The 21,272-nt window shown below is 37.5% G+C and overlaps 1 long non-coding RNA gene across 2 annotated transcripts in view; it reads left to right on the top strand.

The window, feature by feature from the left end:
- The first annotated feature begins 8,242 nt into the window (after positions 1–8,242).
- The window catches only part of LOC137635996 (uncharacterized), a 35,633-nt gene continuing 22,603 nt past the window's right edge, over positions 8,243–21,272 (top strand). For both annotated transcript variants that reach the window (XR_011042881.1, XR_011042880.1), the window contains exon 1: positions 8,243–8,303. This is a non-coding gene — a long non-coding RNA (uncharacterized lncRNA). The remainder of the gene's footprint in view (positions 8,304–21,272) is intronic.

Below are 21,272 nucleotides of genomic sequence, written 5' to 3'. Positions count from 1 at the left end.
ATAATAATAATATTACAGATATTCTTTCATGTCTAGAACAAGCCCATCTCTCTCTCTCTCTCTCTCTCTCTCTCTCTCTCTCTCTCTCTCTCTCAAAGGATGTAAGATATTTCATTCATTTGTTATTATTGTTATTATCATTATTATTATAATTGTTGTTGTTATTATTATTTCTGGGTACGGACATTAATGATTCAGGGCGCAGAGAGACAAACTTGACCCATATATATATATATATATATATATATATATATATATATATATATATATATATAGACACACACACATATATATATATATATATATATATATATATATATATATATATATACATATATATATATATATGTATATATATGTATATACATATATATATATATATATATATATATATATATATACATATATATATATATATATATATATATATATATATATACGTATATATATATATATATATATATATATATATATATATATATATATATATCGAGAAATAACAACTAAGCATAACGCATGCATGTAGTAAACTTGGAAGAGTTATTTAAAGAAAAGATGTCAGGATCAATCAATCAATAAAGAAAAGGCTTTTTAAATCTTTAATTAATTGTTCTGCCCTTGTCAGAGACTTGTCTTTCACTACCGGGGTCTTTCAGTTTATAAGATTATGATTTCTTAAAGAAAGTCAATTCAATCTCCGCCTCTCTCTCTCTCTCTCTCTCTCTCTCTCTCTCTCTCTCTCTCTCTCTCTCTCTCTCTCTCTCTCTAATATATATACAGTTTATATACTATATATATATATATATATATATATATATATATATATATATATGTGTGTGTAAATATATATATATATATATATATATATATATATATATATATATATGTATACATATATCTATCTATATATATATATATATATGTATACATATATCTATCTATCTATATATATATATATATATATATATATATATATATATATATATATATATATATATATATATATATGTATATATATATATATGTGTGTGTGTGTGTGTGTAAATATCACCCACGAATGGCATTTAATACCGATTTCGATCTTGGGAATATACATTCACTTGGAATTCATTTTTATGGTAACAGCTTCCGGCCGGGTGGAGATTCGAACCCCCACCTGTTCGGCTGGAAACCATGCCTTCAACTTTCGTGGCTTCAGACGCGCAAGTTTGATAGCTTGTGCAGTTTCAAACACTGCATTTTATACTCCAAGATCGCCCATTCTGGGGATTAAATATGGCTCACTGATCTTTGCCTGATCAATCAGAATTAAAACTCACCATCTTGCCAACGTCTTATTACGACAATATTATAAAAATGGCAAATAATCTGGGATTATAATTTCGAAAAAGAAAAATGTTGGTTTCAATTATCATTGTAGAAATGGAAACCTTACCTTATGAAATATAGCTCGGCAAGACTAACTGGGGAGAGAGAGAGAGAGAGAGAGAGAGAGAGAGAGAGAGAGAGAGAGAGAGAGAGAGACTGGATTTAACTTCTGGTTAATCCTGTGAGATTAGTCTAAAAGGAAGGATCTGTCATAAAGGGGCTACGCTTTATCAGTTTCATTCAGTCTGAATGGATGTGTCCAAGTATTGGTCTCCGACATTCCACCACCACCGCTCACACACACACACGTACGTACACACATGTATACCCGTACATGCACACACGGTTGAGCCGAGTGACAGCTTGACTACCCCACCGTTCCCGTGTCCTGTTTATTTGCTTGTTTTATTTATTTATTTATTTATTATTGTTGTTGTTGTTGGTATTATTATTATTATTATTATTATTATTATTATTATTATTATTATTTCGGGCTACACATAGAAAGACAAACTTGACACACATGTAGGTATCTAATTATATTCATACACACATATATACATACTTAGACATATATATATATATATATATATATATATTTATATACATATGTATACATACAAATATATATATATATATATATATATATATATATATACATATAATATATAAATATATATATATATATTTAATTATATACATATATATAATATAGAAATATATATATATATATATATATATATATATATATATATGTATATATATACACACACACACACACACACACATATATATATATATATATATATATATATATATATATATATATATATATATATATATATATATATATATATATATTTAACATCATTCGTGGGTATCTATACCTATGTACATAAATGCGTACCTAGACTATATTTCCTTATGATTGGTAGCTTCAGAAAAATATACAATAATAAGGAAAAAATAATTCATTAAAAAGTGAAATTACTTTAATATGGAAACATAATCAAGTCAGATGTTAAGATAACAGATATTATAAATAAAATTGAAAAACCCGCTAGAAACTTCAAAATAACTATAGTCTAAACTTTAAAAATCTTTCATATAAAATACAATTTTTATTGAGAATAGTACCACAAAATACATTTGTATCTGAGAGAAATATGTATTAGATGAAATTAATGTTTTATTTGGCTGTAAAATTAGGAATATCGAATGGTTTTAGTCATCTTGTTTGGTAACACAAGTGGTAAAGCATTTTCCAAGGATGATGGGGACGTGGCAAAAATAGAATTTGGTGTTATGGCTTATAAAACATTAATAAGCCATTATAAAGGCAATGGTAAGCCCTAAAATTTAATTTAATTAGTCATCTAAGTATATTCCAATATAGAGACAACTGTATCTTGGTGAAAACATTAAAAAAAATCGAGTTTTGTTGTTAGCAGACGAATTTATTTTGGGAAACGAAACTAAATTATTAGAATAAAATATTACTAATTGTCTAATTGCATTTTGTAAACTTAATTTTCAATTTTTTAGATATTGTTCGTCTATTTTAATAAATGGTTTGTCGATATATATTATTCATAATAGGCTTGTGATCTCAAAAAAATTCATGGAGACAGCGATAGTATGGGCACCTGTTGACTGTAAAAGTAACAAAAATAAAACAAAGAAAAGTAATACTAGTTGCAACTTTGTATATCAAAGAGGCTATTTTATGCAAGACATACGCTATTTAATCATTGCAATGTAAGACGAATATATTAACAAATAGTATTACTTTTCTTTGGAGTAATAATGTATGCAATTACTGAGAGGAAAAGCATTTAAAAATTGAATTTAAAAAAACTATTAGTAACTTTTCTATCTGAGAGTATTCATTGAAATACCTATTGTCTACGTTTTAAATTTCTTCATATAAAATATATTTTATGCATAATAATAATACAAAATATATTTATTTCATATAATAAAATGTCTTTAGATACTCATAATGATCTATTTGATTGTAAAATTAGAAATCTTAAAGGTGTTTTGCTAATCATATTTGGTAAAATAAATAGCAGAGGGAATTCTGAAACAGAGTCAGCAACTTGTGTTACCAGAAGAAATGACCAAAATACCTTCAATATTTCTAATTTTACAATCAAATAGGAATTTGATGACATCTAAAAGAATTTATAACTTTATATAGATATATTTTGTATTAGTTCTGTCCATAAAATATATTTTATATACAAGAAATTTAAAACTTGAACAATAGCTCTTTTGATGACTAACATGGGCAAGTATAAAGTTGCTAGAATTGGCTAGTAAATTTTCTATTTTAGTTCTCTTCTCAGTATTTATCTTCACAACTGGATATATTATAACTCCAGTTAAAAGTAATTATATTTTCTAATATATTCTTCCTATATTGCAATGATACAATAGTGCATGTTTTGCACAAAATACCTTCTTTGGATATACAAAGTTGCCATATAGTATCAAATATGTGTCTACATAAATAGTTACTTCTTCTGCCAATAGGTGTCCATACCATCGCTGTGTCCATGAATTTCTTGAGATTACGAACCTATAATGAATAATAAATATCGATAAATCATTAAATGGAATATAGGAACTGTAGCTTCAAAATTAAAACTGAAGTTTACATGATAAAATGGGACAATTTGTGTGTTCTTATTTTATCACTTTAGCTTGGTTTCCCTAAATAAGTTCGTCTGCTAATAATAAATCTCTATTTTTAAGGTTTTTCTATATAATTAGCTATCTCTAGAATGTAATATCCTTTAATGATTAACTGTATTTAATTCTAAGACTTAAAATTGCCTTTAAAATGGTATATTAATGTTTTATAAGCCATAACACCAAATTCTTTTTTTGCCACGTTACCAAACAAAATGACTAAAAAACCTGCAAGATTTCTAATTTTACAGTCAAATAAAACAATAATGGGATCTAATGCACTTTATTTCTTAAATATAATTGTATTTTGTAGCATTATTTTATAAGAAAAAATATTTTATCTGAAAGAATTTGGAAGGTTAGACAATAGTTTTTTCTTTTAATGGTGGATTCTTACCAAGAGAAAATTTGGCATCAGTCTCTTCTAATATATTTGTTTTATCAATTTATATATATATATATATATATATATATATATATATATATATATATATATATATATATATATATATATATATATAAGAATTGAATATATTACTACGCCAAATAAAATAATTTTACTTTTTTAATATATTCGTCCCGTATTATTATTATTATTATTATTATTATTATTATTATTAACTAAGCTACAACCCTAGTTGGAAAAGCAGGATTCCATAATGCATATAAGGGCTCCAACAGGAAAAAAGACCAGTGAGGAAAGGAAATAATGAAATAAATAGAATAGTGTGCTTAAGTGTTCCTTCAAACAAGGGAACTCTCTCTTGGAGTAGAGTTCTCTTGCTTGAGGGTACACTCGGGCACACTATTCTATCTTATTTCTTTTCCTCTTATTTTTTTGAAGTTTTTAGTTTATACAAGAAATATCTGTTCCAATTTTGTTTCTGTTCTTGATGTATTTTATTTCAATTGTTCATTACTTCTCTTTTAGTTTATTTATTTCCTTTCCTCACTGGGCTATTTTTTCCTGTCATTATTATCATTAATATTATTATTATTACTTGCTAAGCTACAACCCTAGTTGGAAAAGCAGAATGCTATAAGCTCAGGGGCTCCAACAGGGATAAAATAGCCCAGTGCAAAAAGGAAATAAAAGAAAAAATACAAGAGAAGTAATGAACAATTAAAATAAAATATTTTAAGAACATTAACAACTTGAAATAAACCCTTCATTATAAACTATAAAGACTTGAAAACAACAAGAGGAAGAGATTTAAGGTAAAACAACGTATCCGAGTGTACCCTCAAGCAAGAGAACTCTAACCCAAGACAGTGGAAGACCATGGTATAGACGCTATGGCACTACCCAAGACTTGAGAACAATGGTTTGATTTTAGAGTGGCCTTCTAGAAGAGCTGGTCACCATAGCTAAAGAATCTTCGACCCTTACCAAGAGGAAAGTAGCCACTGAATAATCATATTGCATTAGTTAACCCCTTGGGTGAAGAGGAATTGCTTGGTAATCTCAGTGTTGTCAGGCTTATGAGGACAGAGGAGAGTGTATAAAGAATAGGCCAGACTATTTGGTGTATGTGCAGGCAAAGGGAAAATGGGCCATAACCAGAGGTAGGGATCCAATACCATTGATTGTATATTAAAAAACGTGGGCCAAATTTGAATGCAGCTGCTTTTAGTCTAGTGCAGGACAAAGGCCTCAGGCATGTCCTTATTCATGTCTTGGGTTTGACCATTTTCATCACTATGATGGCCACTGAGGATTGGTGATGGTGGGAGACTCTAAGACTGATTGCTTACAGCAAACCAAACTAGTATGGGTGGTCCTGACTAGTACAGCTTTGCTGATCATGGCATTACACAAACCCATTCACCATGTTAAGGTATCCCCACTCAGAAAGGGATATATATATATATATATATATATATATATATATATATATATATATATATGTGTGTGTGTGTGTGTGTGTGTATATATATATATATATATATACATATATATAGATTTAGATATATTAACATTATTATTACTATAATTATCATTGTTATTATTATGATTACTAACATCATTACTATTACCTTTATTATCATATATATATATATATATATATATATATATATATATATATATATATATATATATATGTGTGTGTGTGTGTGTACCGTATATTCACAAGCTAAATATGGTAGATTAACATTTGTTAATAATAATAATAATCTATAAATCAATTTCATAACTCATGCATGTGAATTATTATTATTATTATTATTATTATTATTATTATTATTATTATTATTATTATTATTATTATTCTTTAAAATATCCTATTATTACTTAAAAACGACATTGTCTCAAAGGAATATAATATGAATTTTTTTTTCAAATTAAATATATGATTAAAAAACGATGAAAATCCATTAATATTTAATTAAATCATTCAAAAAAATGATTCGTGCAAGGAACGTATCCTCTGTCAAAATCAGCTGATCGTTTGTAAACACTTTCGCTTTCATCCTACCAGTTTGGTCCCCGCAACACACTAACCCAAACCACTTTCGCTTTCATTTGACCGTCCCCGCAACACACAAGCAGACCAATACTGTCTACCGTATTATTATTATTATTATTATTATTATTATCATTATTATACTACGAACGAATAGCAACCACTGTACTTTATATAGTAAATTGAGCCTGTAATGTATATTTATCTGAAACACGCTATTGATAATTATTGATTTTACGAATAGAAATGTCTATTGCTGAGACAAATAGGCATAAATCGTATAAATTTGGTGGGAGTTTATCACACATAAGGTTTATCCATGTTTCAGCAGTAAGCGTAAAGCCTGAATGAGGCATATACTAATTTGTTTCATACTAGGAGTCAACTTTCAAAGTAGCCTACACACACACATACACACACACACACACACACATATATATATATATATATATATATATATATATATATATATATATATATATATATATATATATCCCTTGGTAGTAGGTTGGCCAGGACACCAGCCACCCGTTGTGATACTATCACTAGAGTTATTGGATCCTTTGACTGGCCAGACAGTGCTACATTTGATGCCTCTCTCTCTGGTTACGGCCAATTTTTTCTTTTCCCACATATGCACCAAATAGTCTGGCCTATCCTTTACACATTCTCCCCTTTCTTCGTACACTTAACACTACTTTCCTCTTGGTAAGGGTAGAAGAGACTCTTTAGCTATGGTAAGCAGCTCTTCTAGGAGAAGGACACTCCAATATAAAACCATTGTTCTCTTGTCTTGGGTAGTGCCATAGCCTCTGTACCATGTTCTTCCATTGACTTGGGTTAGAGTTCTCTTGCTTGAGAGTACACTCAGGCACACAATTCTTTCTTATCTCTTCCTATTTTAAATTTTTATAATTCATATATGAAATATCTATTTTAATGTAACAGTTTCTGAAATATTTAATTTTAATTGTTTATTACTTTTTAATATAGTTTATTTATTTCCTTTTTCGTTTCCTCACTGGGCTATTTTTCATGTTGGAGCCCTTGGGCTTATAGCAAATTAATATGTATCTGTCCCTGCACTATTTGGCTAATGTAAATCAGGGTAACATAAGATATATCGTTGCCATAATTTGCCCACAAACTGAAATATCTAAACTTGTCCTGTATTTTCCACTATTTGTTTATTTAATGGTTTATCAAGTACTTATAAACATCAATGTACATTAGCAGATAGATAAAGTTCAATTTTGATAAACCCATTGTATATATGATTACGAAAATTCGAAATAAAAATAATGCATTAATTCTCAAAAGTTTAAGATTAGTTGTATATTTATATTTTTCATATAATAAGTCACGGAATATATATAATATATATTCTGTTTTATACATTACTGTTTTTTATGCATTCAAATTAAACTGAATTTGAATTTTACCAAAAAGAAAAAAAAAATTATCAGCTGGGCAGGATCAGCTGACTGAATGACCATTGCCAAATTGGAAAAAATTCCTTCATAATTCTTGCAAACTGAATCCACTCAAAATCGTATATTAAAAAGTTATCAGTAATTGAAATTACATTAGAATATCATTTTAAATTATTAATAAATGAATAATAATTTAAATAACACGATATTTTTAATTTTATTAGGATTTTCTTTACGTCTATATGCATTTCTTAACATTGTTGTCTGGACACACTGTGTTTTGTTTTTCTCCATCTAGTTAAAACCGATAGCCCACCTTGAACTACTATTTCCTCTATAAGTAAGTTATTTTAGGCGTTTTTATTATGTTTTATTACATTTAATTAAAGTTTTAAGTACATGCGAACGGTAAAAGCTGCTTAAACTACACCAGGTTTTATAAATTACCGAATTTACGATAGAATATTGAAATTTCAAAATCTCATGGCCAGAACTTTTGACCGGCCGTGTTTAAGGGCTAAATATCTATATATTCATAGCTACTATTTGATATATTAGTTTTTTTTTAAGCAGTTACGTTATTTCTTGAGTTATATTGTCGTATGAGTTGTAAAAGCAATGGGTTTGTCACATACAGTAGCTATTTATATAAGAAAAACGAAGTTTTTTTTTTTTTTTTTTTTTTTTTTTTATATATATATTAAACAGCAAATTACGTAAGAAAAGTCATATTTTGTTAGATTTCTCGTTTTATATTGTTCTGTTGATGATAGCTTCATGAATCTGTCTTTTCTGATCACCACCACCCTACACAACCCCAGGTGAGAATTGGTCTTTAGGGGTGTGTGGCAATGTAAACTACCCTTAATGTCTATGATAATAAGAGCTAATCCAAACATAAGAAAACTAGCAAAGAAATTATTTATGTTAAATTAATGGTGAAATTATAGTTATGGACAGAATATTTTGAGCCGAAAAAAAGTTCTTCCTGTAGTAAATAATTTGTTTTCACTGAATTTGACCTTCATTTCAATAGCAAATTAACCTGAAAACCCATTTGACCATCTAAGAAAGTGGATATTATTTAGAAATCTAATGTTTTTGCTCTGCGGTGTGCTCGCTTCGCGAAAAGAAAAACCTCAAGCTCTTGTGTAGTGGCAATCGGTACATGATGAGTTGCGTACGTTAACCCCATTAATTATTATTTTTTGGGCAGTTAAGATTTTATTTGTCGTGAAAATTTAATTCATAAGAAAACCAACGTTTTTTTTCTATAGGAAACATCTGTCTTTTAGTAGAAAAGCTTTTTCAGTCTGTAGCTATCCCAAAATTGATTCCTGTTTTTATAGTGTTCTGTTGGTGATAGATCCCCTACAATAATGCCAGGTGAGAATCAGTCTTTAGGGGGATGGCAATGTAAACTACCTTTATGTCTAAGGTAATAACTGCTGATCCCAACATAACGATAAAAAATAAAGAAGTTCTTTATTTCTGCTAAATTAACATGGTAAAACCACTGGTGTAGGTATGGGGTGATAGGCGGTTGGATTTTTTATATGTTCCCCCCTAGGCCAACAAAGCAGGGGAAGAAAATATTTATTTTTCATTTCCTCACTGGGCTATTTTCTCCATTGAAGCCCCTTGGTATATAGCATCCTGCTTTACTAACTAGAGTTGTATCTTAACAAGTAATAATAATAATGGTAACTTTACAAACTCGATGCCCCAGTCCCCCAAATCTCTAACTACCCCCTAGGGGGAAAAGAACCCTTTGGAAGGACTGCAGCAGAGGTACCTTGCTCGAACACCGTTTTCTCCCTAGCACCATTTTCTGTATCTTTAACATGTTCCGATCCAAAGCACCGTGATGTGGCATCACTCAGGGATTTTTGCATGGCCAGGGCTCGTTTCTCCAGCAAATAAGCACAATCTCGCTAATGCATTCTACTTGCAAGCAATATGCGGATGCGCAGCGCATGCCAGCTGCGTCTTGTCAGTATTTCTGGGACCATAATATTATAGCATTATTAAGCTGACTTAGGATGCCATATAATCTGAACTTAATGGTCTGTGTCTGATGTTTTTGGGCGAAGGGTTACGAACTTTGGTATGATGAATCAACATATTTAGGACACTTACTATCTTTTGGAAGAACACTTGTTACTCAAAATATAGCAAGTTTGGGAATTATTACAGTGATGTGTTTAACTTGGTTAGTGTACAACCCTTGCAAGTGTCAAACATGAGATTTATGACTGAAATAAAGATTTTTTATTTGAAATGGACCACCAAAGCACACTTTTTAATGAATTTAATGAAAACCCAATAAAACCTGTTTATTAATATATATCTAGAATCTGATAGGGCAATTTTAGACGAAGCTTAGTTAAATCGTCAGATATAAAGATGGGTCAAGTGTAACGAATGCGTAAACAGGTCTTTGTCTTAATACTTGTCCCTTGAAAACTCCCACTAGCCAATAGTAATACATTCTCATTGGAGCACTGTGCTTAGTGGGTGGAGTTACAGTACTGCATATGTAGGTAAAAATTGTCTCAATGGTCAATGGGTATGAGTCAAGTTAAGTGGAAACAAATATATGAGCATAACTAGAGCTACTAATAGTGACATGGGAAACATCAAGAAACAACTTGGAAAATTATCAGACTTATAGTAATTTGAATATTTTTTCTCTATGCATTTGTGCAAATAATGCATTCTGAAGAAATGTCACTTCATTTACCAAAGGAAAATATAAACTAGAATGTCGTAGGGTTATGGAGACAAAAGAAATTTACAGTAATGATGAAAATAAGTGTCCCTGGTGTCAGATTTTAAACATTGAATTATTTGTTTGCGCCATTTGATGGGCGTAATGTAAATTATAGGCATTTATGAGACCATAATAGTGACCCATATGATAGGTGTGTGCAGCATATCCATGTACCACTCGGCAGAACAGAGGAGCTGTGAATTTTTTATTTGCGAGCGAAACAATTCGCGGCATAGAAAAATCCGATGTTTTTGTAGTTGGTTAGGACGAACTGGGTCAAGGTAATGTGGGTAAATATTTACTATAGCACAACACTCCTAATGAAGGAAATACTTAGTGTTCTTAGTGTATAGGTACTTTGAAGTGTTCCGATGTAAGTTGGGAGAAACTCCCCTCAAATGGTTTTTGCTTGGACGGGGCTCCCCTCGCTCTCCAAGCGGAAAGGTAACGAGAAATAGTTACCGGTATGTAGAAAAAGGTACACAATTACAATCCAGGGAAATGCTTGGAATATATTGCTGCTAATGTAGCTTGTATCTTACTAGGATATTCAGACTGTAGCTTGTATTTGACTAATGATTTAGGTAGGAAAAGGTGAAAATGATTAGTGTATACATTTATTTTATTTAAGGAGTATTTCTTTAGGTTGGAAGTGTACTTACTTTAGGGGAAACTTTTTCTAAGGAAATGTTTTCCCATCCGAAGTTATATAAATTTCAGGTCTCGAATGTGAATCCATTGCGATTATGTTAGTTTGCAAGAATTCCTGGTTCAAGGTACAGTACTTCAATTCCAAAAATGTCTATTTTCAACTTTGGTTCAGAGCTTGGTACTGAACAATACAAGCCTTTATGTAAGGACGGACAGGTACACGTGGATAGAACATTGTCTATGCTAAGCTTCCCCACCTAACCTAACCTAACCTACAAACAGTGTCCTTACCTACTTACCTAAAGGGGGCTAAGACCCCCATGGGAACCCTCTTAGACTGCCTCATTCTTAGCGATAGGATTGAAAATAGGCTACTGAAAACTAACTATATCGTAAGAAATTGTCTTGATGTGCATTAGTTTATCATTTATTATTATTATTATTATTATTATTATTATTATTGTTATTATTATTATTATTATTACTTGCTAAGCTACAACCCTAATTGGAAAAGCAGGATGCAATAAGCCCAAGGCTTCCATTAAGTTTTTGTAGTTTATATATGAAAGATTTATTTTAATGTTACTGTTTTCAAAATATTTTAATTCATTACTTCCCTCGTAGTCTATTTTCCCTGTTGGAGCCCTTGGGCTTATAGCATTCTGCTTTTCCAACTAGGGTTGTAACTTTGCTAATAATAATGATAATAATAAACACAGAATAGTGTGCGTGGGTGTTGCCTCAAGCAAGAGATCTCTAATTTGACTTTTGAAGACTGATAGAGAGGCTATGGCACTATCCAAGGTAAAGATTAAAGAACAATGGTTTGATTTTGTGAGTGTCCTTCACCTAGAAGAGCTGCTTACCATCGCTAAAGAGTCTCTTGTACCCTTGCCCTTAAGAAGAAAGTAGCCACTGAACAATTTCAGTGCAGTAGTTAACCCCCTTGAGCAAAGAATAATTGTTTGGTAATTTCAGTGTTGTCAGGTGTATGAGGAGAGAGGAGATTGTAGAAAGAATAAGCCAGACTGTTCGAAGTTTGTGTTGGCAGAGGAAAAATTAGTTAAGATTTGCATTTGTGTAGGAACAAATCACAAATTTTTAAAAGTAAAACCAAGTCGTCTTATGTTATCCTTCCTGCCCCAACAACCCCAAAAGTCTCGGATTTAAGGTCAAATTGGGAGCTCGGTGGCGTGTCAGGTTGAGTTGGCTAACTTGTGCAGCCTTATTAAGTTGTAACAGCCATACCCAGCCTCGAATAGAGGGATCCCGTTTATATTGTTAGGAAAAGTACATTTTTGGGGGATTTTATTCAATGCATGAAGGTACAGTACACCATTCTGGTATCCTTGTTCGTTAGGCAGTAAAAGTTTTTGCACATAGAGAGTAACTGTTAGACTTTAACCCTTTTACCCCCAGGCTATTTGGAACTTTCCAGCCCTTAACCCCCAGGGGTTATTTTTTTTCAAGCACATTTTGCAGTATATTTTTTAAGAATTGGTCTAACAGCCTTAATTTTCATCATAGAGAGGTCAGGTTGGTCTCATTCTCTTGGAAAATGCCTGAAGTTTCTCAAAAAATTATCAAAATTATGAAAAAAAAAATGTAAATAGCAATTTTTCAATATTAAACTTAGCCGGTGATCATATAAGCTGTCAGCTCTGCTGCCCGACAGAAAAACCTAAGGAAAAAATACGCTAGCGATTGCTATACAGGAAGGGGGTGTACATCAACAGCGCCATCTGTCGAGCAGGTACTCAAGTACTCCAAGTAAACACAGAACCAATTTTCTCTCTGTCGTGCCACCGGCAAGACCTACTAAATACGCTGTTGTTTACTGGATTGATTTTCACAGTTTTGGTGAAGTACTCTTTTCTAGTTATTAGCTTTCGCTTTGCAGAGGTTATCTTCAATACTTCCTTGCATTCTTTGATTGAATTTTGGATTATTTGTTGACGACTTGGATAGATTTTGAATTCCCCCTTTGACTAATTCAAGATGTCTGACCCTTCTCAAGTCCCCAAATACAGAAAGTGTAGTGCTAGGGACTGTTCAAGGCGTCTTCCGAAGGCCTCTATCGATCCTCACACCATTTGTTCCAATTGTCGGGGTAAATCCTGTCAATGGGAAGATCGATGTGAGGAATGCGTTGGGCTTTCGGAATTCGATTTTCTCGAATTCCTGAAATATTCACGTAGGCTAGAGAGAGATAGAGTCAGGAGGAGTTCATCTCGCTCAGTTGATTTTTCCTCTCCCCGTGCCCCACAACCTATTCCTTCCCCTGTAGTGGTTGCTCCTGATCCCCCTTCTAGCACTCAACCTTCGATGGCAGATATGATGCGTGCCATCCAGGCTCTAGGTGAGAGAGTCGAGTCATTGGCGAGTGACCGCAATCGACTCATGGCAGACGTCAGGGAGTTGAAGGGTAAAAGTGCAGTGGGAAGTGAAGTGAGTGGTAGTGCTGTGAAAAGTGTTAGTGTTGTGCATGAGGGTGCATCTGTTCGTGCCTGTCATCCTCCCAGTCCGGGACCTCTTGCAAGCTCCCAAGCCCAGGGGAGAAGCAATGTCGTACGACCAAAGGGTTCGACAGGGTTTAATCAGCGGACAGACGTTCCCTCCGTGGTTTCGGACGTATCTTTCCAAGATCGCCCCACCCACAAGAAGACGAGAGAGCCCGTTCATTCCTCGTCTGCGGAAGAAGTTTCACGCCAGAAACGATGGACCAAGGTCTCACGGCCTCTAAAACGCAAGGTCCCTTCCGAGCAAGTCCAACGGCCCAGGTGTAGCCACTGGGTCAGTTCGGACTCGCTGCAGTCTTCAGATGACTGCACACCTCCTAAGAGAGGCAAAGTGGTACCGCAACAGGCAGTAACACCGTCTGTTGCCGCACCTGCTGCTGTAGACCCTAAGTGGTCTTGGCTACAGTCTATGCAGACTCAGTTAGCTTCTTTTATGCAGGAGTATCGAGCGGAGAAGGTTGACGCTGCACCCGTTAGCCTACAACCAACCACGGTTGTGCGTCCAGCAGACGCTGAGGCTACCTCCTCCCGCACTACAGCTGTGAGAGTTCCACCACCCATGCGCAGTGTACCCTGCCAGCCGCACGTTGACGTTCACCGACGCACGGAACCCTCCGTTGACGTTCGCGAGCTACCACAACAACAGGAGGGTGGAGTTAAGTTGCTTTGTTGTGACGCTGTGCGTCAACCTCCGCAACCCACTGTGGTTTCCGCTACTGGCCCACAGCTAACTCAACAGTCAGGAGTAGAAGCTTTGCGTCCCCACACGGCTATGGTTGTTGCCAGCTCACAGACTGAACAACAGTACCATGACGTTGCGTCCAGTGCAGTCACGCATGCACCCGTGCTGCCGGACTCAGCTGACCAGCTGATTCCTACTCCTTTGCCGCTTCCTCCTCAACATTCAGACGATGGACTCTGATGATGACGATGCTGCACATCTTGACGACCCGCACTCGGATATCGACGAACCCAAGACCACGCCTCCCTCCTTGGACTTTAGGAAAGTGCTTGCACTGTTCAAGGATTTATATCCTGATCAGTTTGTGTCTGCAGCACCACGCTCTCCTCCCTCTGAGTTCGCTTTAGGCACGCAGACTGCCGCTCCTGCCTTTACGAAGCTCGTCTTCGCCCGCTCGTCCAAGAGAGCTTTAAGAGTGCTGGGAGATTGGCTGCAGTCCAAAAAGCAACTTGGGAAGACAGCTTTCATGTTTCCCCCTGCCAAGCTTGCTTCCAGATCTAGCGTTTGGTATGCCACGGTAGAAGTTCTCGGCTTGGGAGTTCCTGCCTCTGCCCAGGGCGACTTCTCAAGTCTTGTAGACTCTCCCCGCAGGCTGGCCATGAGACGCTCCAAGATTTGTTGGACTCCTTCGGATTTAGACCATCTGATGAAAGGAGTATTCAGAGCATTCGAAGTTTTTAACTTCTTGGACTGGTGTTTGGGAGCGTTGAGCAGGAAGACCTCCCCTTCTGACAAGGAGACTTCCATGCTCATAATGTCCTGCATGGACAAAGCCATAAGGGACGGGTCTAGTGAGCTTGCGGCTTCTTTCGTTTCCGGGGTCCTCAAGAAACGGGAACACCTTTGCTCCTTCTTGTCAGCTGGAGTAACCCCATGTCAAAGGTCGGAGCTTATGTTTGCTCCTCTCTCGAAGTGCCTCTTCCCTGAGGAGTTGATCAAGGAGATTGCTGCCTCCTTGATTCAGAAAGACACACATGACCTGGTTGCGTCATCCGCACGCAAAGCCACCCCTTTGCCATCCGTGTCTAGGCCCAGGATGGATACTCCAGCGTCAAGGTTCATTCCGCCCTTTCGTGGCAGAGCCTCCAGCAGAGGAGGTGCTCGTGCCGAAGGTCAACGTGGGAGCAAGAAGAAAGGTTCCAAGTCCTTTAGAGGCAGAGTCTGACTGCCTCCTTCTTCAGACAGCAGTGGGAGCCAGGCTCAAGAACTACTGGCAGGCCTGGGAGAACAGGGGCGCAGACGCACAATCTGTGAAGTTACTCAGAGAGGGGTACAAGATTCCATTCTTGCGCAAACCCCTCTAGCAACAACTCCCATCGACCTCTCCCCCAGGTACAGAGAGGAGGACAAGAGACTAGCTTTGCAGCAAGAGGTGTCTCTCTTACTTCAAAAGGGAGCGGTAGTCAAAGTCCGGGACCATCAATCCCCGGGCTTCTACAACCGTCTCTTCTTAGTCGTGAAGAAGACAGGAGGGTGGAGACCGGTGCTAGACGTCAGTGCTCTGAATGTCTTTGTCACAAAGCAGACGTTCACCATGGAGACGACAAAGTCGGTTCTAGTATCGGTCAGGAAGGAAGACTGGATGGTCTCTTTAGAAGTCAAAGGACGCTTACTCTCACGTCCCCATCCACCCAGATTCCCAACCTTTTCTAAGGTTCGTTTACGGGAAGGTTGTATATCAATTTCAAGCCCTGTGCTTTGGCCTAAGCACGGCACCTCTTGTTTTTACGAAACTGATGAGGAATATTGCCAAATTCCTGCATTTAGCAGACATCAGAGCCTCCCTCTATTTGGACGACTGGCTTCTAAGAGCTTCGTCAAGTCGTCGCTGTCTGGAGAATCTTAAGTGGACTCTGGATCTGACCAAGGAATTGGGTCTCCTGGTCAATATGGAAAAGTCCCAACTCGTCCCATCCCAAACAATAGTATACCTAGGAATGGAGATTCAGAGTCAAGCTTTTCGGGCTTTTCCGTCGGCCCCCAGAATCAGTCAAGCCCAAGAATTCATCCAGAACATGCTAAAGAAGGACCGATGTTCAGTCAGACAGTGGATGAGTCTGATAGGGACGCTTTCATCACTGGACCAGTTCATTGCGTTAGGGAGGCTACACCTCCGACCCCTTCAATTTCACCTGGCTGTTCACTGGAGAAAGGACAAGACGCTAGAAGTGGTCTCGATCCCTATTTCCGAGAAGATGAAGTCTTCACTGACTTGGTGGAAGGAGAACCTTCACCTCAGAGAGGGTCTGCCACTGGCTGTTCAGACCCCCAACCACGTTCTCTTCTCGGACGCTTTGGACACGGGCTGGGGTGCGACATTAGACGGTCGGGAATGCTCGGGCACCTGGAACGCGGATCAGAGAACGTTGCATATCAACTGCAAGGAGCTCCTGGCAGTTCATCTGGCCTTGAGAAGCTTCAAGTCTCTCCTTCTAGGCAAGGTGGTGGAGGTGAACTCCGACAACACCACAGCCTTGGCGTACATCTCCAAGCAAGGAGGGACTCATTCGATGACGTTATACGAGATCGCAAGGGACCTCCTCACCTGGTCAAGAGATCTAAACCTATCTCTAGTAACGAGGTTCATTCAAGGCAACATGAATGTCATGGCAGACCGCCTCAGCCGGAAGGGCCAGATCATCCCAACAGAATGGACCCTTCACATGAATGTATGCAAGAGACTATGGGCCTTGTGGGGCCAACCTACCATAGATCTATTTGCAACCTCGATGACCAAGAGGCTCCCACTTTATTGCTTGCCGATCCCGGACCCAGCAGCAGTTCATATAGATGCCTTCCTTATGGATTGGTCCCATCTAGACCTTTATGCATTCCCCCCGTTCAAGATTGTCAACAGAGTACTGCAGAAGTTCGCCTCTCACGAAGGGACACGGTTGACGTTGGTTTCTCCCCTCTGGCCCGCGAGAGAATGGTTCACCGAGGTACTGCAATGGCTAGTGGACGTTCCCAGAACACTTCCTCTAAGAGTGGACCTTCTGCGTCAGCCACACGTAAAGAAGGTACACCCAAGCCTCCACGCTCTTCGTCTGACTGCCTTCAGACTATCGAAAGACTCTCGAGAGCTAGAGGCTTTTCGAAGGAGGCAGCCAGAGCGATTGCTAGAGCAAGGAGGACATCCACTCTCAAAGTCTACCAGTCGAAGTGGGAAGTCTTCCGAAGCTGGTGCAAGTCGGTATCAGTATCCTCAACCAGTACCTCTGTAACTCAGATAGCTGACTTCCTTTTATACCTTAGGAAGGAAAGATCTCTTTCAGCTCCCACGATCAAGGGTTACAGAAGCATGTTGGCAGCAGTCTTCCGTCACAGAGGCTTAGATCTTTCCAACAACAAAGATCTACAGGACCACCTTAAGTCTTTTGAGACCTCGAAGGAGCGTCGTTTGGCCGCACCAGGTTGGAATTTAGACGTGGTACTAAGATTCCTTATGTCAGAAAGGTTCGAGCCACTACAATCGGCCTCCTTTAAAGATCTCACTTTGAAGACTCTTTTTCCTCGTCTGCTTAGCAACAGCTAAAAGAGTCGGTGAGATACACGCCTTCAGCAGGAACATCGGATTTTCATCTGAAACGGCTACATGTTCCTTACAGCTTGGTTTTCTAGCCAAAAACGAACTTCCTTCTCGTCCTTGGCCTAAATCGTTCGACATTCCAAGCCTTTCTAATTTGGTTGGAAATGAACGAGAAAGAGTCTTATGCCCTGTGAGAGCTCTTAAGTACTATTTGAGACGAACTAAATCTTTACGAGGGCAGTCAGAAGCTTTATGGTGCGCTATTAAGAAACCTTCTTTACCCATGTCGAAGAATGCAGTTTCCTATTATATCAGACTTTTGATTCGAGAAGCTCATTCCCATCTGAATGAGGCAGACCATGCTTTGCTGAAGGTAAGGACACATGAAGTTAGAGCTGTCGCAACTTCAGTGGCCTTCAAACAAAACAGATCTCTGCAGAGTATAATGGACGCAACCTATTGGAGAAGCAAGTCAGTGTTCGCGTCATTTTATCTTAAAGATGTCCAGTCTCTTTACGAGAACTGCTACACCCTGGGACCATTCGTAGCAGCGAGTGCAGTAGTTGGTGAGGGCTCAACCACTACATTCCCCTAATCCCATAACCTTTTTAATCTTTCTCTTGAAATGTTTTTTATTGTTGTTTTTGGGTTGTCCGGAAGGCTAAGAAGCCTTTCGCATCCTGGTTGATTTGGCGGGTGGTCAAATTCTTTTCTTGAGAAGCGCCTAGATTAGAGGTTTTGATGAGGTCCTTTAGTATGGGTTGCAACCCTTCATACTTCAGCTCCTAGGAGTCGCTCAGCATCCTATGAGGATCGCGAGGCTCAGTAAGGAAGACGTACAGTGATACCTCGGTAGTCGAACGACTCTATACTCGAACAATTCGGAGTTCGACCAAAATTTTCGAGAAATTTTTGCTGCGGTGCTCGACCAAAAATTCGGTACTCGACCAGCCGAACACGTGACGACCGCATGGGCTTTGTGATGATCGCGCCATCTCGGCCACTCTCGCTTGTTCGGGAAGCATCAGTTCTCTCGAGAGCGTCACTCAGACAACGCGCGATCAGCATTCGTTGTGATTTAGTGATTTTCAGTGCTTTTAATTGCTTTTTTAGCTTTCATAATGAGTCCCAAGAAAGTAATGAGTGTTAAGGGGAAGGAGAAGAGGAAAACAGTGCGAACAACGATCGAGTTGAAGAAGGAAATTATAGCGAAATATGAGAATGGTGTACGAGTGTCCGATTTAGCGGTAGAATACGGAATGGCGAAGTCGACCATTTCTACGTTTTTAAAGCATAAAGAAATGATTAAGAAGGCGAATGTTGCAACGGGAGTTACGGCGGTAACTAAGCAAAGGCCACAAGTGATTGAGGAGATGGAAAAGTTGCTTTTAATATTTATTAAAGAAAAACAGTTGGCCGGGGAAAGTGTTAGTGAAGCGTTCATTTGTGAAAAAGCGTTGCATATCTATGAAGAATTAGTGAAGAAAAGTCCGAGTACCAGTGAAAGTGATTCATTTACATTTAAAGCGAGCAGGGGTTGGTTTGAAAAGTTTCGTAATAGAACAGGTATTCATCGTGTTACTAGGCATGGGGAGGCAGCTAGTTCGGATCAAATTGCAGCCGATAAATACGTGGGGGAATTCGATCGGTACATAAATGAACAAAATTTGATCGCACAACAAGTCTTTAATTGTGATGAGACTGGGTTATTTTGGAAGAAAATGCCAGCCAATACGTACATTACCAAGGACGAGACGAAGATGCCAGGTCACAAGCCAATGAAAGATAGGCTAACATTGTTGCTGTGTGCAAATGCAAGTGGCGATTGCAAGATCAAACCCTTGTTAGTGTACCACTCGGACAACCCCCGGGTGTTCAAACGAAATAATATTTGTAAAAGTGCACTACCAGTTATGTGGCGCTCGAACACTAAATCTTGGGTCACAAGACAATTCTTTACTGAGTGGATAAACGAAGTGTTTGCCCCCCAGGTTAAGGCTTACCTCATTGAAAAGAGCTTGCCAATGAAATGTCTTCTGGTTATGGACAATGCTCCTGCACATCCTCCAGGTCTCGAGGATGACTTGAAAGAAGAATACAGCTTTATCAAAATCAAATTCTTGCCCCCCAATACTACTCCCATACTCCAGCCCATGGACCAACAGGTCATTTCAAACTTCAAAAAACTCTATACCAAGGCCCTTTTCAGAAAGTGTTTTGAAGTGACCAGTGACACGAAGTTGACCCTAAAGGAATTCTGGAAGGAACACTTCAGCATCCTCAACTCTGTTAACATGATTGACCAAGCTTGGCGAGGTGTGACCTATAGGACATTGAACTCTGCCTGGCGTAAGCTGTGGCCATCATGTGTCACAGAGAGGGAGTTTGAAGGTTTCCAACCAGAGGCGGGTCCAAGCACTGCTACCCCTGTAATTTCTGATGACACTGATGTCGTTGAGGAAATTGTTGTCATGGGCAGGAGTTTGGGGCTTGAGGTCGACAAGGATGATATTGATGAGCTTGTAGAAAGCCATTCTACCGAGTTGACTGTGGAGGAATTGTTGCACCTGCAACAACAACAGCAGCAGGATCTGATTGTGGAGCAGGAATCTTCAGAAGAGGATGAGGTAAGGGAGGATGTTCCAAGTTCTCTCATCAATGAAATTTGTTCCAAGTGGGCAGATGTGCAGGCTTTTGCTGAAAAATACCACCCAGAAATTGCAGTAGCAAACCGGGCAGTGCATATGTTTAATGATAGTGTCATGTATCATTTTCGAAGAATACTGCAGAGGAGGAAGAAACAATTAACAATAGACCAGTTTTTCACAAAAGAAAAGAAAGCTGCTACATCAAAGCCTGTTTCTCCTCCAAAGAAGAGACAAAGAAGAGAAGAAACCCCTGAAATAGATCTGCCCACCCTTTCATTGGAGAGAGAAACAACTCCTGAAGGAGAACTACCCCGCCACATCATGGAAGGGGACTCTCCTTCCAAGCAGTAACCTCCCCCTTCCATCCTCTCCACATCCATCCCTGTATGCCATCGAACCGCTGCTCAAAGGTATGTTCACTACAGTACAGAAAATGGTTTAAAATTG

Source organism: Palaemon carinicauda, unplaced genomic scaffold (genome assembly GCF_036898095.1).
Source record: "Palaemon carinicauda isolate YSFRI2023 unplaced genomic scaffold, ASM3689809v2 scaffold209, whole genome shotgun sequence".
Lineage (NCBI taxonomy): Eukaryota > Metazoa > Arthropoda > Malacostraca > Decapoda > Palaemonidae > Palaemon > Palaemon carinicauda.
The sequence above is the reverse complement of the archived record's forward strand: the minus strand, read 5'-3'. Positions and strand labels throughout refer to the sequence as shown.